Consider the following 24800-nt stretch of genomic DNA (forward strand, 5'->3'; position numbering starts at 1 on the left):
TCTCTCTGGCTGTTCTTATCATTTTTGCCTTCACTTCAACCCTGGTGAATCTGATGATTGTGTGCCTTGGGGTTGCTCTTCTCGAGGAATACCTTTGTGGTGTTCTCTATTTCCTGTATTTGAATGTTGGCCTGCCTTACTAGGTTGGAGAAGTTCTCCTGGATAATATCCTGAAGAGTGTTTTCCAACTTGGTTTCGTTCTCCCTGTCACTTTTAGGTATACTGATCAAATGTAGATTAGGTCTTTTCACATAATCCCATGTTTCTTGGAGGCTTTGCTTATTTCTTTTCACTCTTTTGTCTCTAGTCTTGCCTTCTTGCTTTATTTCACTGAGTTGACCTTCAATCTCTGATATCCTTTCTTCTGCTTGATTGAATCAGCTATTGAAACTTGTATATGCTTCACGAAGTTCTCATGCTGTATTTTCCAGCTCCATCATGTTGTTTATGTTCTTCTCCATGCTGGTTATTCTCATTAGCATTTCCTCTAACCTTTTTTCAAGGTTCTTAGTTTCCTTGCATTGGGTTAGAACATGTTCCTTTAGCTTGGAGAAGTTTGTTATTACCCACTTTCTGAAGCGTGCTTCTGTCAATTCATCACACTCATTCTCCAGCTAGTTTTGTTCCCTTGCTGGTGAGGGGTTGCGATCCCTTGGAGGAGAAGAGTATTCTGGCTTTTGGCGATTTCAGCCATTTTGCACTGGTTCCTTCCCATCTTTGTGGATTTATCTATCTTTAGTCTTTAAAGTTGGTAACTTTTGGATGGGGTCTCTGAGTGGACGTCTTTTCTGTTGACGTTGAAGCTATTTCTTTCTGTTTGTTAGTTTTCCTTCTAACAGTGAGGCTCCTCTGCTGTAGGTCTGCTGGAGTTTGCTGGAGGTTCACTCCAGACACTGCTTGCCTGGGAGTCACCCATGGGGATTGCAGAATAGCAAAGATTGCTGCCTGTTCCTTCCTCTGGTAGCTTCGTCCAAAAAGAGTACTTGCCAGGTATCAGGCATAGCTCTCTTGTATGATGTGTCTCCCAGTTAGGATACATGGGGGGTCAGGGAGCCACTTGAGGAGGCACTCTGTCCCTTAACAGAGCTCAAGCACTGTTCTGGGGGATCCATTGCTCCCTTCAGGGCTGCCAGGTGGGAAAGTATAAGTCTGCTGAAGCAGAACCCACAACTACCCCTTTCTCAGGTGCTCTGTCCCAGGAAGGTGGGGACTTTGTAAGTCCCTGACAGACTGCTCTCTTCTTTTTCTGAGATGCCCTGCACAGCAAGAAGGGAATCTACTTGGCAGTCTGCCTGCAGAGGCCTTGCTGAACTGCTGTGCTGGACTCTGCCCAGACTGGGTAATTTATAAAGGAAAGGAGATTTAATTGACTCAGTTCCATATGGCTGGGGAGGCCTCAGGAAACTTAGCAATCGTGGCAGAAGATGAAGAAGCACCTTCCTGACAAGGCAGTTGGAGAGAGAGCATATGTGAAGGAGGAACTGTCAAATACTTACAAAACCATCAGATCTCATGAAAACTCACTCACTATCATGAGAACAGTATGCAGAAACCACCCCCATGATTCAATCATCTATGAAGTCCCTCCTTCAACACCTGGAGATTACAATTCCAGATGAGATTTGGGTGGGGACACAAAGCTGAACCCCATCATTCCATCCTTGGCCCCTCCCAAATCTCACATTTCAAAACCAATCATGCCTTCCCAACAGTCCCCAAAGTTTTAACTCATTTTAGCATTAACTCAAAAGTCCACCATCAAAAGTCTCATCTGAGACAAGGCAAGTCCCTTCCACCTATGAGCCTATAAAATCAGAAGCAAATTAGTTACTTCCTAGATACAATGGGGTACAGGCATTGGGTAAATATATCTATTCCAAATGGGAAAAATTGGCCAAAACAAAGGTGCCACAGGCCCCACACAACTCCCAAATCCAGAGAGGCAGTAATTAAATGTTAAACCTCCAAAATGATCTCCTTTGACTTAATGTCTCACATCTGGGGGACACTGATGCACAGGGTGGACTCTCATGGCCTTGGGCAGCTCCTTCACAGGCTGGCATTGAGTGCCTGCAGCTTTTCCAGGTGCAGAGTGCAAGCTGTCAGTGGTTCTACCATTTTGGGGTCTGAAGGATGGTGACCCTCTTTTCACAGCTCCACTAGGCAGTGCCCCAGTGGGGACTCTGTGTGAGGGCTTCAAGCCCACGTTTCCTTTCCACACTGCCCTAGTAAAGGTTCTCCATGAGGGCTCAACTGTTGCAGCACACTTTTGCCTGGACATCCATACACTGTCTGAAATCTAGGTGAAGGTTCCCAAACCTCATTTCTTGACTTCTATGCACCTGCAGGCCCAACACTACATGGAAGCTGCCAAGGCCTGGAGCTTGCACCCTCTGAAGCAACTGCCCAAGCTGTATCTTGGCATCTTTTAGCCACGGCTGAAGCTGAAACAGCTGGGACACAGGGCACCAAGACCTGAGGCTACACAGAGCTGGGAGTCCCTGGGCCCAGCCTGCAAAACCATTTTTTCCTCTTAGGCCTCCAGACCTCTGATGGGAGGGGCTGCCACTAAGATCTCTGACATGCCCTGGAGACATTTCCCCCATTGTCTTCGTGATTAACACTGGCTACTCATTATGCAAATTTCTGCAGCAGGCTTGAATTTCTCCCCAGAAAATAATGTTTTCTTTTTTTGCATTGTCAGGCTGCAAATTTTCCAACCTTTTATGCTCTGCTTATCTTTTAAATGTACGTTCCAATTTCAGATAATTTCTTTCAAGTTCAAAAGTTCATAGAGCTGTAGGGCAGGGGCAAAATGCCACCAGTCTCTTTGCTAAGACATACCAAGAGTGACCTTTGCTCCAGTTCTCAGTAAGTTCTTCATCTCCATATGAGATCTCCTCAGCCTGGACTTCATCATCCATATTATTATCAGCATTTTTGTCAAAACCATTTAACAAGTCTCTAGGAAGTAGAGACTCTAGGAAGTAAAGACTCCATACTTTTCTGCACCTTTCTGTCTTCTTCTGAGCCCTCCAAACTCTTCCAATCTCTGCCCATGACCCAGTTCCAAAGTTGCTTCCACATTTTCAGGTTATCATTATAGCTGGACCCCACTCCACTGGTACCAATTCTCTGTATTAATCCATTTTCACACTGCTATAAAGATACTACCTGAGACTGGGTAATTTACAAAGAAAATAGTTTAATTAACTTATTTGCATGACTGAGGAGGCCTCAGGAAACTTAAAATCATGGCAGAAGGTGAAACAGGCAGCAAAAGAGTGAGCCCATGTGAAGAAGAAACTGTCAAACACTCATAAAACCATTAGATCTTGTGAAAACTCACTATCATGAGAACTGCACGGGGAAAGCACCCCATGTTTCAATCACCTTCCACGAGGTCCCTCCCTCAACCCCTGGAGATTATAATTTGAGATGAGATTTGTGTGGGGACAGAAAGACAAACCATATCACATGGTTATCTTTCCTTTTAGGTGATCTTGTAGGATTGCCTAAGATAGACCCTCCCTCAACCCCTGGAGGCCCCTCCCTCAACCCCTGGAGGTTATAATTTGAGATGAGATTTGTGTGGGGACACAAAGACAAACCGTATCACATGGTTATCTTTCCTTTTAGGTAATCTTGTAGGATTGCCTAAGATAGACCCTCTTGGCAAATTTGCAGTATACAGTACAATATTATGAACTGTAATCTCTCTTTTTTTTTTTTGAAATGAAGTCTCACACTGTCACCTGGGCTGAACTGAAATGGCTCAATCTTGGTTCACTACAACCTCTGCCTCCCAGGTTCACATGATCCTCCTGCCTCAGCCTCCAGAGTAGCTGGGATTACAGGAGCACAGCACCACACCAGGCTAATTTTTTGTATTTTTAGTAGAGATGGTGTTTCACTATGTTGGCAAGACTGGTCTCAAACTTCTGACCTTGTGATCCGCCTGCCTTGGCCTCCCAAAGTACTGGGATTACAGGCGTGAGCCACTACACCCAGCCTAACTGTAATCTTCACATTGTATACTACATCTCTAGACTTATTCATATGACATAACTGCAAGTTTGTGTCCTTTTACTTACAGCTTCCTATTTCCTGCACTCCTCCACCCTTAGTAGTCACTATTCTATTCTGTTTCTATAATTTGTTTTTTTTAAAGATTCCATATATGGGTGAGCTCATGCAGTATTTGTCTTTTTCTGTCTGGCTTATTTCATATAGCATAATGTCCTGTAGTTTCATCCATGTTGTTGCAAATGGCAGAATCTCTTTCCTTTTTAAGACTGAATAATATTACACACACACACACACACACACACACACAAACACACACAAATATATATACATGTATATATCACAATTTCTTTATTCATGTATCTGTCCACAGATGAATGAATTGTTTCCATATCTTTGCTACTATGAATCATGCTACAGTGAACACTGGAGTGCAGATATCTTTACAAAGTGTTGATTTTATTTCTTTTGGGTATATTATCTGGAAGAGGGATTGCTAGGGCATATGGTAGTTCTATTTTTAATTTCCTTAGGAACCTCCATACTGTTTTTCTTAATGGCTACACCAATCTGCATTCCCACCAACAGTGTACAAAGGTTTTATTTCTTTACATCTTGGCCAATATTTATTATATCATGTCTTTTTGTTAATAGCCATCTTAACAGGTGTGAGATGATAGTTCATTGTGGTTTTGAATTGCATTTCCCTGTGAATTAGTGATGTGGAGTACCTTTTCATATTGCTGGCCATTTGTATGTCTGGGAAAATGTCTATTTAGGTCCTTTGCCTATTTTTATTTTTATTTTTTGAGATTGAGTCTCACTTTGCTGCCCAAGCTGGAGTGCTGTGGCACGATCTCAGCTCACTGCAACACCACATCCCAGGTTCAAGCGATCCTCCTGCCTCAGCCTCCCTAGTAGCTGGGATCGCAGGCACATGCCACCATGCCTGGCTAATGTATTTTTAGTAGAGATGGATTTCGCAATGTTGGCCAAACTGGTCTCCAACTCCTGACCTCAGGTGCTGCAGCTCAGTCTCCCAAAGTTCTGGGATTACAGGTGTGAGCCACTGCACTCTGCTGCCTATTTTTAAATCAGGTTGTTTGCTTTTTTGCTGTTGTTAAGTTCCTTCTATATTTGGGAGATTAACACTTTACTCGATAAATAGTTGGCAGATATTTTCTCCTAATCCATAGGCTGCCTTTTCATTTTGTTTATTGTTTTCTTTGCTCTGTAGAAGCTTTAGTTAGATGCAGTGTCACTGGTTTTTAATATTTGTTTTTTTGTTTTGCTTTTGTTGCCAGTGCTTTTGGTTTCATATCCAAAAAATAATTGCCAAAACTCATGTCAGAGCTTTTCTCCTGGGTTTTTTTTTTTTCCTAGGAGTTTTGTGGTATTAGGTCTTACATTTAGATCTTTGATCCATTTTGAGTTGACTTTTGTGTATGATATAAGGTAAGGGTCTAGTTTCATTCTTTGGCATGTGGATGTCCAATTTTCCCAACACCATTTATCGAAGAGACCATACCTTCTCTATCATATCTGCTTGGTGGCATTGCCAAAGATTATTTGTCTGTATATGCTTGGATTTATTTCTAAGCTCCCGATTCTGTTCCATTGGTCTATGTATATGTTTTTATCTCAGTGCTATACTGTGTTCTTTTTTGAGACAAGGTCTTTGCTGGTGTGCAATGGTGATGTCTCAGCTTGCTGCAGCCTTGACCTCCTTGGCTGAAGCAATCCTCCCACCCCAGCCTCTCAAGTAGCTGGGACTACAGGTGCATACCACCACACCCAAATTATTATTATTATTATCTTGATATGGGGTTTAGCCATGTTGCCTAGGCTTGTCTTGAATTCCTAAGCTCAAGCAGTTCACCCGCTTTGGCTTCCCAAAGTACTGGGATTACAGGTATGTGTCACTGTGCCCAGCCAGTACCATACTGTTTTGATTAATGTTGCTTCGTAATTCAATTTGAAATTAGGAAGTGTGATGCCTCCAACTTTGTTTCTTTATTTTCCCCTTAAGAATATTTTGACTCTTCAGGGTCTTTTTTGTTTCCATATGAATTTAAGAATTATTTTATTTGTTCCTGTAAAAATGTTTATTAGAATTTTGATAGAGATTATGTTGAATCTATGTGTTGCTTTAGGCAGTATGAACATTTTAGTGATATTAATTCTTATAATCCCTAAACATATGATATTCTTCCATTTATTTATGCCTTTTTCAATTTCTTTCATTATTTTATTTTCTGTGTACAGACTTCTTCACCTCTTTGGCTAAATGTATTCCTGAGTATTCTTTGATGCTATTATAAATAGGAGTGTTTTCTTGATTTCTCTGTAGGATACATTGTTATTGTTGTAAAGAAATGCAACTAGTTTTTATATGTTGACTTTTTATTCTGCAACTTTACTGAATTTGTTTATTAGTTCTGATGGTTTTTTTTAAGTGGAAACTTCAGGATTTTCTACATATAGGAGCATGTCATCTGAAAATGGTGACGATTTAACTTCTTTCTTGCTGATTTGGATGCCTTTAATTTCTTTTTCTTGAATAATTCCTGGACTAGAACTTCCAGTACAGTGTTGAATAGAAGTGATAAAAGTGGGCATCTTGCCTTATTTCTGATCTTAGAGGAAAAGCCTTCAACTTTTCACCATTGAGTATGATATTAATTGTGGGTTTGTCATATGTAGTGCAGATTATTTTTCGTTAATATTATTTATTTGATTTATTGTTTTCCATATTTGACTTTCAAATATTTGCATTTCAACATTATTTACCCTTTTTTTCAACAATATGAGGATCTGAAGTACATTAACTTTAATCACCCCCATCCAAACTTAGAAACTACAATTCTACAGTATTTTACTTCTAGACTATTTTCCCATTTACTATAATTAACTTTATTATAATTGTAGTAGAGCCCATGCTTCTTTGAATTTACTTACTTTGCTCACCATTTCTTCTTGCATCTCAGACCTTCCGTCTGTGGTCACTTTATTCTACCTGAAATATCTACTTTAGAATTTAATTTAGTGGGAACGTTTTGGTGATACATTTTTACTTTTGTCTCTGTTGGTTTTTGTGGGGTTTTCAGTCCTTTTATTTGGAAGTTAGTTTTTCTGGTTATATAATTCTAGATAGAAAATTATTTTCTTTCAGCTTATTGAGGGTATTTTTTCTATTATCTTCTCACATCCATGGTTGCTACAAGATACTAGCAATGAGTCTAGTTGATATCATTTGTTGATGATCTCTTTGTCTTCCTTTTAAGGTCTCTTTCTATCTAATATTCTGAAATTTTACCATAATAAGTCTGGGTATCGATTTTGGGGTACATTTGTTGGTCTTCCTACACCTGCATATTGATGTATTTCAATAATTCTGAAAAATTCTCAGCTGTTATCCATAGAATACATCCTATTCCCTATTGTCTTATTCTAGAATTTAATTAGAGGGTGGGACTTTCCAATATTTTTAATGTTTGTTAACTCTATTTCAAGATACGAATTTTATAAATCTTGATAATTGTTTGTGTTCTTGCCAAATCTTTTGTGTTTTTGCAAATAGTTTTAGAGTAATATCAGTGTTATAATTTTTTGCTTCAGCCATCAAACATAATTTAGGATACTCAAGAGGAAAAGGTGGGCCTATTTTATTTACCCATATTTTGGTTTACAATGTTAGTTTTCACCTGGCTCGTGTTCTAAGGTTCCATCTTTTATTGTTTCCTTTCTGTTTAGGGATCTTCATGTAGCCATTCTTTTAGTGTAGGTGTGTTAGTGATAGATTCTCTTGTTTTTTTTTTTCATCTGAGAATGCTTTATGTATAATTACCAAGGTTTTTAGTTGCACTTAGTGAGAAGAATAGAGAAAAAGTATGCCTACTTCATCTCCCCAGAAGCAGAAGTCTCCTACCTTCTAATGCTGTTTGTTTTTTAACATCAGAAGTTTTATTTTTATTTTTTTTTTGTTGGGAGGGTTTGTCTAGATAACTAATCCATTATTTAAAGGCACTAGAAAGTGCCATATTTTGTTATATTTTGTTATTTTGATCGTGAACTACTCATTTTTACTAGAAATTTGTCTATACAGATTATTTGAGGTCTATGTTAAAGTTGAGTATTTCCTGCCAGTCACTTTGAAACACTATCCATCAATGTCCACCTTAAATTAACTTTATTTTTAGGGTTTTCAAACTACACAGATAACAGAAACTGAAATCCACATGAAGCCCAACTTATAGTTATGAATTATCAGGGGATTCTTTTAATTTACTGCTTCCAAGACTAGGATTAAGATAAGTCAGTTTCCTTGCTATTCCCTTCTGCTCATTGGGGCTTCACTGTGGGGTAAAGTTCTTTGGAGTCTCAGCTTTTTAGGGGAATCTCACTTTTATTCCTCACTGGGTATGTTTTGGGCTTTACTTTCTGCCACCTGTTTAAAATTACTTTTTTTTCTTTTTCCCCCCCCCCCACGTAATCAGTGTGCTATAAAATTACTTTTTAAAAGTAATTTTTAAAAACAGAAACTCAAGGATTCTGGATTTTGGCAAAACTCTCCATGATAGATGCTTGCTTTGGTACTTCTAGAGTTCTGTGTCTTCCTTCACTTTGGAGATGGAACACAACTTAATGTGCAAAATATATTTAAAAACGTATTTTTCAGTATTTCAGTTATTTTATGTAGGTAGATTTGTCAGGGAGTCTAGCCTACCATACTACTGGAAAAAGAATTATTCTTAATATATTATTTTCTTCTATAAACTTTTATCTTCTTAGCTTATATCTCTTAGCTGAATATGTTGCAGTCTTAAAGTATTTAATGATTACCATTTCTTATCATTACTTGGATATTTTTTCTTAATAGTTTAAATTTTCTACTTCCTGTTTATTATCAGTCTTCTTTCTCCATTTTAACCCTGTAGTATAAAACAGACCATGTAAAATGATCTGAAAAGCTGTGCAGTCAGGCCGGTGTTATTAGATGTCATGAAAGTGATGAAGCTTGATTTTTTGGCTGCATAATCATCTCAGGTTCTTTGCTTCTGGATTGAATTTTAGGAGAGGGAACCTGGAGATCAGAAATGATTTATTGTCTTATTTACACATAAAGTGAAGAGGAGAAATCATTCTATATCTAGCTGGAAGTGTTCATGAGAGATATTATCTCTCAAAAAGCAATTGGGGCTGTGGGGATTAGAAATGAGAACAGAATGGCCACAGAAATGATGTTCTAGCCAAATTAACAAAATACAAAAAAAAATTATGTTAGAGTGGAAAAAGGCTGCCTTTTCCTAGATCTCTGGTGCATTAGTCTGAGATCAGGCTCAGGAGACAACTGAGGAAGATACATATCCACCCATGTACACACATGTGCACACACAGTTGCATACCTACAAAGACACATGCATTGTAAGTACACGTATGTAATTAAGTAGTTACAGAACAGGAGAAATTCTGGCAAGTGAGTCATTGGGTTTTGTTTTACCCCTCTCTACTAATCCTCAAAGTAATACGTGTTCATTAGAAAAACATTGAAAAGTTTAGAAAAATCACCCATGATGCTACTTCCTAGTAAAAACAATGGCAATATTTTGGCATATTTCTTTTGCACTTAGTAAATATGGTTCAGCTTATATGAATAATCACACTCAGTCCTGCTTTACTTCTGTACTTGCTGTTCTTAGGTCTATCCCCATGTTTCTAAATAGTATTTTAATCATGGCAAAATATTCTTTCATGTGGGTGGTTCACAATTTCGCTAAGGCTCTCTTTGTTACAATTTTTCCAATAATAAAATGAGTCACTATTGCTTTTTGTCTTGGCCCTAGAAAAGGAATGTTTAAAAATGGTGAAATCTCTGAGAGATCCAAGTTCAGCCATCAACCTTTGACCCTAGGAGTTCTTCATGGGAGTTTCTTCATCTCCAGCTCCTACTCTCATTTTGGCCATGGCAAACTTTTCAAAGGATTTCTCCCAACTACATATGATACATGTTTCCCTTGAGAGGATTCTAGTAAATTTTAAAAAAAATCCCCATGTCACTATATTTCAGGTGCTATTTTAGCCCCATGTTGTATACTTGATATGTTAGTGGCTGGGCACCAATTGGTACCTTGTAAAAGGACTGCATTATTTTGGGTTTGCACTGCCGGTGAGCATTTCAAACAAGGGTATTAAGCCCTTGAAATGTGGCAAGTTCAAACTGACAGTTCAAATTGACATATTCTGTAAGTGTAAAATGCACGATGAATTATAAAGACTTTGTATAATTAAATTTTGTAACTTGTCTTATTAATAATATTCTTCATATTGATTATATGTTGAAATGATAATATTCTTGATATTTTGGGTTAAATGAAATACTTTAAAAAATTAATTACATTCACTTCTTTTTACCTTTTTTTAATGTGGCTATGAGAAAATTTAAAATTACATATGTGGCTTGCATTTGTGGCTGGTACTCTATTTCTGTTCAATAGGCTGATTTAGGACATAAAGTTGGAGTCTCATCCCATGGCTGAAACTTAAAGCAGAGAGGCAACCACACGGTCCAGGCCCCTACCACTGTTCCCTTCCTGGAAAGCACACCCTCTAGCTGCTTCCTGCCTAAGCCTCCAAAATCTTGTGTAAAGGGAAAAAAATCATTTTAGCAGCCTTATTCCTGCCCTACCCTCTCTTAGCATCCAACCCCACCATGGCGCACTAAGATAGAAACAGAGAATTAGGTGCACGTGGAAGCAGAGAATTAGGTGACGGTAAGAGACCTAACTAGGCTGGTTGGTTATGCTGTTTTCTTAATTGTTGAGTCTGTTCTGCATTAAGTTCGGTGAGTGACAGATACTCCCCAGTGGAACAGATCTAGCAGTATAAGTGCTCACCGAACTCTCTGTGGCTTTGGGCTTTGACTGCCGCTTTGAGCCATTTTCTTCTCCTCCATCTGACTTCAATCACTCCTTTTGCAAAGCCCCAAAGCTCCCTTATGCCTGCTTTCAGAGATTCAGAGCTGGGACCCCACAAACCTTATTGCCATTTCAGCTGCCAGGAAGATTAACAGTCGTGCCTAGCAGCGCTCCTGGCTTTGAGCAGCTAGATGAGAAGGCTAAAGCTGGCACGTTTAGATTCAACAGGAACCTGAGATAACTGAGCCAATTTGTTTAGATTCTGCAGTTTCCCAGGCTTGCCAGGACATTCCAGCCTCACAGACAACTCAAGAACTTGGCCAAAAAAAGTTCAGTGAATAAGTGATAGTTGACACACCATCCTAAACTCAGCCACAGCAGTGCCTGTGCTCAGGCTTTCACCGGGAGTGGCCCAGAAACAGCACAGAGCTCCTTGGCTGGGAGACGGCCCTGGGTATAGCTAGCTGCACGTGGCTCCTGGTTTCTGCTTTGTGAGGATTCCATGGGCAGCTGAGGTTACGCGTTGCCCTAACCCACTTGCAAAACTGGTCAAGCTCCCATCTAAGCAAAGGTTCTTCCTGTGTTCAATTACTTTTGCAGGGAACCTCTGAGGGTGCACAGAGTCATATTTCCTGCCATGTTTGTTTAGTCTCTTTTTCCACTGGCCCTTTCCCTTTCAGACTGGTATACGCAGATTCTTTCTTGTGGCTTGATGCCAGTTGAATCTCTTCCAGATGTGGCTGAACGAGCCTGGCAGTTTCCCTTCTGAAGCGAGAATCTTCAGTCTAATGCCTAGGAAATGCAGTATGGGAGAAGAGACAGATACTAGTGTATTCCCCACTCATGCATAGAACACATATTTGAGTGCCTTTTTGCTGTAGGCTAAGCTCTGTGCTAGCCTCCGAGAACTCAGATGAATCAGGCATAAATTCAGCCTTATTGATTTTTATAGCCTGTGAAAAGCGATGCATGTCATCACAGAGGTACACACAGGGGAGCTGGGATTTTAGCAGAGGCATAGATAGCTTTGAGCACACAGAAATGGGAGAAAACATCAAGGATATTTTATGAAAGTGACATGAGAGCTGGCATTGAAGGATATGTATGACTTGACTCTAGTACAGGGTTTCTCAATCTCAGCACTACTGACTACTTAGGACCAGACCTTTTTTTTTTTTCCTCACCGTGGGGCTGCCCTGTACACTGCAGGATGTTTAGCAACATCCCTGGCTTCTATCCGCAGCATATCAATAGGACTCCATCCAGCTGTGTCAACCAAAAATGTCTCCAGGCAAAGTCACCCTGGTTGAGAGCCACTGGTGGAAAGAAATCAACAAAAGAACATTCTGGAAAAAGTAAGAACACAAGCAAAGGACAGGTCCTGCATGAACAAAGCAGGTTACTCAGTTTGCCTTGAATGAAGTGTATGAAGAAGACTGAGGCAAAACATGGGGAGGTTAGAACACCAGCTCCTCAGGTGGGGACTCGATGTGCGTGTGTCTGTTTTATTCCAAAACCTATCTCAAGCACTTGGAGTGGAGTCTGTCACGCAGTAGGAGCTTAGTAGTATGTGTTGAGTGGAGGAAGTCTGGGATTACTTTATGGCAGCATAAAAACACAGAAGCATAAAGGCAGGATGTGGGAAGGAAATGAATGATTGACATTTTGGAGGTGTTGAGTTTGAGATATATAGAGAAGCAGGTGGACGTATTCTGCAGATAGTTGGAATGCAGTGGTTGAGCTTAGGAGAAAGTCAAAAAGTGAGAAATGAGGGCCAGGTGTGGTGTCTCACGCCTGTAATCCTAGCACTTTGGGAGGCTAAGGTGGGAGGATCACTAGAAGTCAGGAGTTCAAGACCAGTTTGGCCAACATGGGGAAACCCCATCTCTACTAAAAATATAAAAATTAGCTGGGCATGGTGGTGAGCACCTGTAATCCCAGCTACTCAGGAGGCTAAGGCAGGAGAATCACTTGAACCTCAGGAGAAGGAGGTTGCAGTGAGCCAAGATCGTGCCACTGCACTCAAGCCTGGGCAACAGAGTGTGTAATTCCAGCTACTACGGAAGCTGAGGCAGGAGAAGGAAGAGGTTGCAGTGAGCTGAAGTCACGCCACTGCACGCCAGCCTGGGCAACAGAATGAGACTCTGTCTCAAAAATACAAAACAAAAAAACACAAGGAAGTGAGAAATGTGATGTGAACGTTGTCTGCACACAGTGTTAGTTGGATGAGACTGGCAAGTTTGGGACTATACGAGTGCGAAATCCTTGATGACACCCACATCCATTGGTGTGTGGCAGAGATCAGTGCTTTCACATGTATGTTTCTTTTAAGCTTTATTGAGGTATTACTGATATATAAAAATTGCACACATTTGCTACACATATCTTGATGAGTTTGGATATATGCATATGCCTGTGATGCCCTTACTACGACCAAGTTACTAGACATACCCATCAAGATGGTTATTCATTATTATTCATCCTCACCTTTTTCCCTGATAGAACCCACATTTTTAGTTGAGCACAGCATTATCTGAAATAAAAGCTATATATTTCCAGCTTCCTTTATCACTAGATGTGACCATGGGACTAAGTTTTAGTCAAGAGATTTAAGAACGTACAATTATGATATATCAATTAAAACTACATATATTTTTAAAAAGAGTGAGTGTCATGTCATCACTTTCAGGAAGCGGTCCTAATAGACATTTGGCATCTTTTGTTCCCGTTTTATTTGTCCCAAATTTCATACTGCTTTCTAAAATCCTGACGTGAAGGGCTGGAGTTCTAGCAGTCTTCTTGGTCCAGGAGGATGAGTGTTCCACTTTAACATGGAGCAGTAGAGGATGGCACAGGGACAGGCCTCTAGGTGATTTTGGGTGTCCACTCTACCTGCCCTGGATTGCCAGTTTCCAGGCTTCTACATAAGGGAGAGATGGACTTCTATCTTGTGTAAGCCTCTGCTATCGTGGGCCTCTGCTTCTAGCCAAACCTGATCTCAACTGATAGCACGGAAAACAGCGGATGGAGAAGAAGTTGCCAGAGAATTTGAACAGAGAAGGTAGTGTCACAGAGACAAAGAAGAGCAGAATTTCAGAAAGGAGGTGACCTACATGTAAAAGACGATGAGGTCTGAGGACAAAGATTGGACAGCCCGTGGTGGGTTCAAGCAAGCACTGTCCCAGATTAACTGTAAAGCAAACTGTGGGAAGATCCATTGCAGCACCTGCGAATACCCAAGGCCTGCCAATGTAGCTACATCTTGGGATATGGGAGGTGCCTATGTATTACGAAGAGAAAAAAAAATTGTAGACTCACTTCAGGCGTTATAGACTGTCTCAGCCTTCAGGGAATTAGAGCCCCAGAGTCATTGTAGCCTCTAAGATCATCAAGATAACTAAAGAAGGGATCTAGGCATAGAGAGTGAGGAATGAGTGAAGAAGCAAATGCTTTTCCTCCTACTCTCTTCACTGGACTAATGCTCACTGGCCCTTCAAATGTCAGCCTCAATGTCACCTCTTCCAATAGGCATTTCCTGGACTTTCCTGTTGTAGTCTCTGATAGCTCCCAAAACTTTTCCTCCATATTTCTTTCCAACTTTTATCTGCGCATTAATTTGTTTAATATCTGTCTTGTTCAATGGTTTACAAGTTGCATGAGGCATGAGGCTTTGGCTCTTGCCTCATGCAACTTGCAAAGCATTGAACAAGACAGATATTAAATCTGTTTCACTGCTGTATCTTCAAGGCCTAGCCCTTTGCCTGGCAAAATAACAGGAGCTCAATCAAACGCACGAATGAAGTACTGGCACAATCCTTTTGATGTCCTGTTTAGTTTGCTCCTTTTGTGGCGTGAGAGAGACTTTCTGATGTTGTTCCTGGCTTCTCAGTGTTTTCATCTAAAAAATAAAAAGAGGAGAGATTAGAAGGTGGAATTTCTGCATAACATCTACCCATGTTGGGGTGAACGGTGTCTTACTAAATTCCTCATTCTTTCGTGGAGGGCACAAGGGAACCAATTAGTATACAAGGCTGTGGGGTTCCCAGGGGTCTCTGAGAACCTGGAGGAGTGCATGAGGCTTCTGAAGTTCCCCTGAGCATCTCTCAGGGTAAAGGCATTCTAATAGGCACTCTAGATCAGTACCTGTAAGAGGAGTATTTCTGATACAGGGAAAGGTCAACATTCTAAACTTTCCCCACTCTACCTCCTCTCTGGCCTTAGCCCTCATGTCCTCATCCCAGTCCTCTTCCCCCAGTGAGAGCCATGCTCTTCTCCAACATACCTCAGGCACTGTTGCTCTGTGCCTCCGCTCAGGTGGTTTCCACTCCTGAACGTCCCCTGTCCCTGCCTCTCAAACACCACCCATTCTCAGAACCCGTGTCAAATTCCATCCTCTCTAGGAGGTCTTCCTGGGTCACCCAGCAGGCACTTGTCTTTCTCTTACAATGCCTATTGTTTCATCTTCCTTTGAACATCAGCACGTTCCGTCTTGTGGTGTTACTGTTATTTTCAGATGGGTATTGAGTTTCCTGAAGGGTGCTGCCTTGGGCTTCCGTGCAGCCCCTGGCTAGCTGGCAGACTGCCTTGAACCGAGAAGACATCACTAGATAGCAGTTGGTTGACTGATTGCAGCACCCTGCTCCTTAACTATGCTCTCCTTTCACTGAAGTAGAGAACACACACACACACACACACACACACACACACACACGACAGCTGCAATCAATGCAGCCCTTGGTTTCATACTTTCATGAGGGGCTTTCACAGCTTCTCATCTTGAACTGTCAGACATTCTACAAGATGCTGAGAACGTAATTTATTTTCCTGTCTCAAACAAAATCTGCTGTGGATAGTAACTTACAAACTGTAATAGATGATTATAAGTGAGATTCATGTAATTGTTTCACAGCAAGCTTTAAATAAACACATAAATTTTGATGTCCCTTCTTATTGGATTTCCCCACATGTTGGAATTGATCTGAAATCTCACTGAAGTGTAAACTATAAACTAGCCTCTGAGGCTCTTAAATCCAGAAAGATAGGACTAGAGATAATAGAACAGTCAGCAGACCTATTTGGCAGAATGGTTAGCAAATTGCATTTTGTCAGCCAAAGAATGACAGCTTCATTCTCAGCAAGCTGTTGGGCTGCCCCTTAGTGGCCCCTCCTTGTCTGTCTCCATTGTCAAAGGCTTTGGCTGACAACAGGGGGCATAACCTCCACTTGTGACACAACTAAGATTTTTTTTTTTTGAGATGGAGTTTCGCTCTTCATTGTCCAGGCTGGAGTGCCCTGGCACTATCTTGGCTCACTGCAACCTCCGCCTCCGGGGTTTAAGTGATTCTCCTGTCTCAACCTCCTGAGTAGCTGGGATTACAGGCACCAGCCACCATACCTAGCTAATTTTTGTATTTTTAGTTGAGTCGAGGTTTCACCATGTTGGCCAGGCTGGTCTGGAACTCCTGATCTCAGGTGATCTCAGGTGATCTGCCCGCCTTAGCCTCCCAAAGTGCTGGTGTGAGCCACTGCACCTGGCCTAATATTTTCATTATCAAAAGCTCCTTTTGCAATCATTTATCAGGATAGCCCTAACATCCAGTTTCAATTGCATGAGGGCTTATTAAGCAATTTGGTCAGTCCCTTAGGTATAGGCCCAGCTCATTCACAGGTTGGAATGGAGGCACATTTAGCAATAGTAGGGGTAATACAGAAAAGACGGTTGTAATGAAGGTCTTGGGACACACCTTAAAACTGTCACCAAATATCCCCAGGGCATCAGCTTGCAGTAGCATGCCCACCATGAGTGCACAGTCAGTGTCTCGTGAAGCATGCCTCTCCTCTCCAGATTGCAAGCTCGTGTCTGGGCTGGGCTAAACCTCTTTCTTACATGTTTCAAACTGTGATGTTTATTTTAGGTATGTTATAAAAAATTACGAACTGATAAGCCTATGCTGCTTATTGAAAGCTTTCTTGCTAAAGCAGTCTGCGTCAGAATTACTGATGACTTCCAAGGGACCAATATTAGGAACAACTTTGGTGACAACTTCACAGAACAAACTGCCCAGGTTTAGGAACAACTTTGGTGACAACTTCACAGAACAAACTGCCCAGGTTAAAAGAAAGGGAATTGACTTCCTTCTGGTAGGAAGAACTAACACAGAAAGCACTGACTTTCCAATGGCAAGTTACCTAAATAGATGGTAGGATTGTATGTTCCCTTTTAATTTGCATATCGGGCGTGTTGGCGCATGCCTGTAATCCCAGATACTCTGGAGGCTGAGGCAAGAGAATCGTTTGAACCGGGGAGGCAGAGGTTGAGGTGAGTGGAGATCGTGCCATTGCACTCCAGCCTGGGCAACAAGAGTGAAACTCCATCTTAAAAAACAAACAAAAAAAGAATTTAAAGAATACTTGCTTCTCAAAGAGATGATGGGTCATTCTAAGAAAGTAACATAATGCCCTTATTAGGAAATGGTTGGAGGACCATACTTGCTAAAAGAGTTTCAAGACTGGAAGAAAGCTGTTTTGCAAGGGGTTTTGCCACCAAAAGCCGTGGGAAGGTCCAATAGAAAGAAAAACTTGATATGCTTTATTTTTAAATTTTATTTATTTATTTTTGAGATGGAGTCTGGCTCCGTCACCCAGGCTGGAGTGCAGTGGCACGATCTCAGCTCACTGCAACCTCCGCCTCCCAAGTTCAAGCGACTCTCCTGCCCCGGTCTCCCAAGCAGCTGGGATTACTTGATATGCTTTAGAATGAAGCCGTGCGTCCTCTTCAAATCAATAAGTGATATATAAGCTGTAATTGATAGTGGTTAGTGATTTTCATGTTTTCGTGTGATTTCTAAGTATTGTATAACTGAACCATAGCTGTTACAAGCATGGATTCTGAAGCCAGCTAGGACTGTCTGGGTTTAACTCCTGGCTCTGATATTTACTGACTTAACTTTTCTGCGCCTCAGTTTCCTCATCTGAAAAATAGTACTAGTTATAGTATTTACCTAGCAAAGATTTTAAGAAGTGAGGACTAAGCTCTGATTCTTGATCTTGCCCAAATTCCTATCTAAGGCGTCTGGGGAGTCATATTCTACAAACCATAAATTCTCATCAGATGGGTTTTATTTAACCCTGTATATCATGACTTACTTTGCAATCTGACTCTGGCATAATGAGAAATAAAATAAAATATTTTATCCTAAAACATAATTCTCTGCCATATCTTGAAATTGCCCTGCAAAGTCTCATGTGGGAAAACTCCACATTCTATAGAGAATCCCCTTTCCCCCATGTTTTCCTTCCTTCCTTTCCAGATCCAGGGGATAATCAACTAAGAGCCAGGCACCCTTTTAGGTCCGATAAGAAACATTGTACAACCTACTCTCAAGTCTGCTGAGAGTTTCCTCTGCACAATAAAACTTGGTTTCCACAATCCTTTATCTTAACTTAAACATTTCCTTTCTATTGATCCCAGGTCTTCAGATAAGTTCAACCAATTGTTAACCAGAAAATACTTAAATTTACCTATAGCCTGGAAGCCCCTGCTTTGAGTTGTCCTGCCTTTTGGAACCAAACCGATGCATTTCTTAAATGTATTCAATTGATATTTCATGCCTCCCCAAAATATATATTTTTTAACTAAGCTGTACCCTGACCACCTTGGGCACATGCTCTCAGGACCTTCTGAGAGCTGTGTCATGGGCTATGGTCACTCATGTTGTTAGGCTTAGAATAAACCTCTTAAAACATTTTTACAGAGTTTGACTCTTTCCACCAACAGGAGAATTAATAGGTTAGTACATGGAAAACCCTTAGAACAAGGCCTGGCACATACTGAGCACTGCATAAATGTCAATTGCCACTACTACTACTATTGGGAGTGTGGAGAGGGGGGTACTTTTTAAGTATTATGATTCGGAATTGTGGAGAAAAGCAATTTAAAAAGCATGTACCCTGAACGTAGACACACCACTTCAGGGATTGCAGGCTGTGTATCCCATTTACTATGGGCTTCCTCAAGGAACAGATCTGAATTAGGATGAGATACTGCTCAAGTTAGAAGGGCTAACAGTCAGAAGCTCAGGGGGGAAATTAAACAGTTCTTTAGATTGAGGATTAGCAAACCACAGCCTGTAGGCCAAATCCAGCTGCATGTCACCTGTTTTTGTAAATAAAGTTTTGTTGGAACACAGCCATGTTCATTTATTAATGAAGTATCTGTGGCTACAACAGAGTTGAGTGGTTGTAGCAGAGACCGTATGACCTGTAAAGCCTAAAATATTTACTATCCTGCCCTTGGCAGAAAACCTTTGCCTACTTCAGTTAACCAATTAGGTTCAACTAAAGAACCATAAAAAATATTAAAAAGCAAATGATAAAATGAAGAAAATATTTACAACATATGTAATAAATCATGGATTAATAGCTTTAAAATAGCTATAACAGTAATAAAATACAAAATACAAAATATATTGCTTTCTAAATCAATAAGCAAAATATGAATAGCACCAACAAAGAAATGAACAAAGGCCATAAATAGCCTGTATTAGTCAAGGTTCTCCAGAAGAAGAGAACTAGTAGGATATATGTATATATGAAAGGGAGAATTGGTCACATGATCATAAGATGAAATCCCACAGTAGGCCATCGGCAAGCTGGGGAAGAAAGCAGTCAGTAGCGGCTCAGTCCGACTCCAAAAGCCTGAAAAGCAGGGACGCTGACAGTGCAGTCTTCAGTTTGTGGCCAAAGGCCCAAGAGCCCCTGGTAAACCACTACTGTAAGTCCCAGTCCAAAGGCCGAAGAACCTGGAGTCTGATGTCCAAGGGCAGGAGGATTGGAAGGAAGCATCCGGTACAGGAGAAAGATGAAAGCCAGCTTATGCCACCTTCTTTCATCTGTTTTGTTCTAGCCACGCTGGCAACTGATTCGACAGTGCCCAGCCACATTGAGGATGGGTTTCCTCTCCCAGTCCACCGACTCAAATGTCAGACTCCTCTGGCAACACCCTCACAGACACACCCAGAAACAATACTTTACCAGCCATCTAGGCATCCTTCAACCCAAACAAGTTGACATCCAATATTAACCATCACATAGCCCATTCACTAAGGAAGAACTGACTGGCCTGTAACTAGGAAACACTGATAACACCACTAGTAACCAAGGAAACACAAATGAAACCAATACAAATATTTTTTTCCTGGAAAATGGCAAAAACGTTTCTTCTTTTTTTTTTTTAAATTTTATTTTTTAGACAATACTCCAAGTTAATGAAGTTATGGGGAGAAAGAACTCTCATATGTTCAAATGTAAAATGGGGCAAATTTTCCGGAAGAAATTTGCAGTATGCACCAAAAATCTTTAAAATTATGCTTTCCCTTTGACCTAAAAAAAAAAACAAAAAAAACTTCCGGGAATTTTTCTTTTCTTTTTTTTTTTTTTGAGATGGAGTTTCACTCGTTACCCAGATTGGAGTGCAATGGCGCGATCTCGGCTCACTGCAACCTCTGCCTCCTGGGTTCAAGCAATTCTCCTGCCTCAGCCTCCTGAGTAGCTGGGATTACAGGCACGCGCCACCATGCCCAGCTAATTTTTTGTATTTTTAGTAGAGACGGGGTTTCACCATGTTGACCAGGATGGTCTCGATCTCTTGACCTCGTGATCCACCCGCCTCGGCCTCCCAAAGTGCTGGGATTACAGGCGTGAGCCACCGCGCCCGGCCCTACTTCTGGGAATTTTCCCAAGGAAACAATTGGACAAGGCATAATGATAAGGATACACAGATATTCATGGCAGCAAATTTGGATACAATCTAGCTGTGAATAAAACAAGATTGGTTAAATGAAGTAGAGTATATACAACATGTTATGCAGGCATTAAAATCATGACATAGTGCTATGTTTATTGACATGGAAAGAGGTTCCAATTTAAAAATATTAATACATCACAGCCACCCAGAAAGACAGAAGCTCTAGCTTGGGCTTACAGAATGAGTAATGTGAAGCGCTGTCATTGCTGAAAACACCAACCCACCAACTGTCAGACTGGAAGTAACCTTGTAAAGTCCGGATCCCTCATTCTGTACATACTGAAGTCCAAGTCCCAGAAAGGAAGTGAGTTGACCAAAGTCATGCAGCCAGTTAAGCTGAGAGTTGAAGTTTGCTGTGAAAAATTGTTCTCCATGGCCCCATCACTCCCTGCATGGGGACATTTGGATGCTTCCTGGGAAATTTTATTATAATACTGTCCCATGTCCCTACATGGTCTAAGTGTGTGCTCTGTACCTCTTTTCATCCCAGAGGAGTCATCACGCTTTGCATTTAGTAAGATATTGGATACGTGGGTCCTCTCTGCTCTGTTGCAAGCTCTTAGAAAATACGGAACATGTGTTATTTAATACTTGGAATTCTTTGCAGTTTAGACGGTGCTTTAAATGTAGTAGGTTTTCAAGTTCTTCAAGAATATTTGTTGTTTCTGTGTTTGGTTGGTTAGCTTAGTTCTCCCCATTCATGTGAGCTTAGCATGGTGCACCGTCTCTGAAGCCTGGGTTTGAACTCAGTTCTGCTATTTACCAGCTGAGCAATACTGAAAAATGTAGTTAACTTCTCTGTGCCTCAGTTCCTCATCTCAATAATGGAGATAAAGATAGTACCTGGGTGTTGTGAAAATTAAGTGAGTTTGAATTTGTAAAACACTCATACCAGGGTTTTGGCACATATTAATAGTGAGAACTATATAGGTGCTTGTTAAAAAAAGAACTGAGCTTAGGAAATCTCTGATGTGTATGTACATGGAGGGGCTTAGATGGACAAAAACCTCACACAAATGAACATGCAAGGATCCCAAATGCCAGTTTCCAAAGTTATTAGTGGGAAAGCATGGGGAAAAAAAATAGATGTTTTTATGGCAACTCGAAACCAAAGCAAGAGAACTCAGTGTCCTAAGTGTAAGAAAAAGGAGAAAATGTACATTTAGGAACTCATTTGGGTTTAGGAACTCATTTTTTTTTATAAACCAGTTGGAATGAAAACCCAAGAAAAATATCTACCTCTCTTGGGAGGAGATGGTTCGTTCTGAAGCAAGGACTGCCCTGCGTTTACAACAGTATCGTGCATTTAAATTTGCAGTCAGCTGCACATAACAGGAATCTCATTGTAATGGCTTAACCAAATAGGGATAAATTTGTTCAAAAGCAACAAAAAGTCCATAGACAGGCAGTGCCAGGCTAATACAGCTGCCCCATGATGCCATCAGGGACCCAGACCTGTTCTGCTCCCCATCCTACCTGTGCAACTTTGGTTCTGCTGGTGAGATGGCTGCTGTGCCTCCAGGCATCACGTGTGCATTTTAGCCAAGAAGAAAGAGGAAGGAGGAAAGGCAAAAGCAGTAATACCCACTGGGTCTTCCCATTTTAAGAGCTTCCTCAGAAAGCCCACCCAGGAACTTCTGAGTATATCTTATTGGCCCAAACTGGGGTCACATGATCACTCTTTTGTGTAAATAAGTTTGAGGAGGTAAACATTTTGGCTGGTCACATTGACTTCCTGAACTCAATAAGGAAGAAAAGGAGAGTGGATATTGCCCAGGCAGCAAGCAACGGTGCCATATTGGAAGACTGTGAGCCCTTTAATAAGCAGCAGAGTAGAAGGGAGCCATTTGTGAGACTGGAAAAACAGGTCGAGAAAAATTTCCTTTGGGAGAAATTGTGAGTGCTGTTTGGATATGCTAAGTTTGAGGTGCTTATCAGGCATCCAAAGGGAGATGTTGAGTCTGCTGTTGGATATACAAGTTTAGAACTCAGGGCTGGGGATTTAATTATACTGCCATCAGACTATATATAGAGTGTTCCTGTTTTTCCCATAAAGATGAGGGAAGTCCATGAGCTGAAAGTGGAGAGAGAAAAAGAGATTTGAGGAGAGAAAGGGTATTTCCCCAAGGAGAATGTGAAAGTAAACTCTGGGGTGGTAGTATTGCTGGGGAGTGTGGGTGTCCTTTTGATATTCATGGTTTTGAACTTGTCCAACCAGCCAGCCAAACTGTAGTTTTTCTCGAGCAGTGTTTGGTTGCTTGAATGGAATCACACAAAAGTTGCTTTGCCCAGTCTTGGCTTTTTCCTGCTGTCTCTGAAGAAGAGAGAAAAGGACAAGGGAACTGAGAGTGATTGATTACAAGTTGATGCTTTTAATTATAGGACGAATATTGCAAAAAGTTGTGGTTTGCAGACTGGCAGTCTTAATAAGGTAAAAAATTATGTTGTGGGGATACTAGAACCAATATGTTTGAAGGATGAGAGGTGGCAATCAGATTATGGGATATTTGAAAAAGGGATTTCAGGCACAGCATAGTTATTAGTGAAAACAAGGTCTAGGGTGTGATCTTGGGAGAGGGTGACTGAGAGAGAGGAAGGAAAATGTTGCTGCAGAGAGCATCAAACCTCTAAGGGCCAGGACAGTCACAAGGATGGTGAAGTTACCAAAATGAAGGCAGGACAAAGAGGAAAAGGGTCACCAGTGAATCAGGAGTTACTGCCATAGAATAATGGCAATGGGGATGGTGCAGGGGTTTGGAGGTGGTGACTAAGAAAAAAAAAAGTCAGGTGGTCTATGTCAGTGGTATGAGCTTTAAAAGAAGGTATATAATTGGCCCCTGAACAATGCAGAGGTTAGGAACCCTGGCTCCCCTCACAGAGGAAAATCTGCATATATATGACAAGTAGCCTGAATATATATATATATATATATATAAATATATATATTTTGATTCCCCCAAAACTTAACTAATTGCTTACTGCTGACACAAAGCCTTACAAATAACATAAATAGACAATTAATGCATATTTGTGTGTTATATGTGTTATATACTGTATTCTTACAATAAGTCAAGCTAGAGAAAATAAAGTGTTAAGAAAAAAATCATAAAAAAGAGAAAATATATGTTCTATTCACTAAGTGGAAATGGATCATGATGAAGGCCTTTATCCACATTGTCTTCACGTTGAATAGGCTGAGGAAGAGAGGGAAGAGGGGTCCGTCTTGCTGTCTCACGGGTAGAAGAGGTGGAGGAGGTGGAAGGGGAGGCAGGAGAAGCAGGCACACTTGGTGTAACTTTTATTGAAAAAGAATCCACGCGTAAGTCGACCCATGCTTTTCAAACCCATGTTGTTCAAGGGTCAACTGTAGTGTCACAAGAGAAGAGTCTGAAGACAGAGTACTGCCTGCTAAATGTAGTAGATCAAGGCTCTAGAGACTAGACTGGATGAAGGGCAAGGATGGAGGGCTTGGTCTAGAAAAGGGAAATAGCACCCCATCCTTGGAGAATGGAGGAAGCAGAAGAGTAGGTGTTGAGGCTTTTTGGCCTCCATAGGTACAAGAAGGTGACATTTGTCTCCTGAGAATGAGGAAGGTGGAGATGGTTGGGTTGTAAGAACTTCAGGTTTGGTCGGACACTGATGAGTTTGCTGCAGCATCCAGTAGATTTGTGGCAGTTGATTATATGGGTCAACTTGGCTGAGCCGTGGGATGGTCAAATATTTGGTCAGCCATCAGTCTGGGTGTTTCTGGAAAAAATTAGCCTTGAATCAGCAGCATGAGTGAAGAAGATGCCGTTTCCCAGTGAGGGGGGGCCTTGTCCCATCTGTTGAGGGCCTGAATAGAATAAAAGGGAGGAGGAAGTTTGAGTTCTGTCTGACTGACAAAAATATTCTCCTGCTCTCAGCGCTCCTGGTCCTCAGCCTTCAGCTCAGAACTGGAATCTGCACCATCAACTCTGTGGTTCTCAGGCCTTCTAGCTATACCACCGGCTGTCCTGGTCTCCAGCATGCAGACTGCAAATCATGGGACTCCTCAGCCTGTGTAATCACATGAA

The sequence above is a fragment of the Aotus nancymaae genome, unplaced genomic scaffold (assembly GCF_030222135.1).
Source record: "Aotus nancymaae isolate 86718 unplaced genomic scaffold, 86718_ANA_hifiasm-v0.15.2.pri h1tg000051l, whole genome shotgun sequence".
In the NCBI taxonomy this organism is placed as follows: Eukaryota; Metazoa; Chordata; class Mammalia; order Primates; family Aotidae; genus Aotus; species Aotus nancymaae.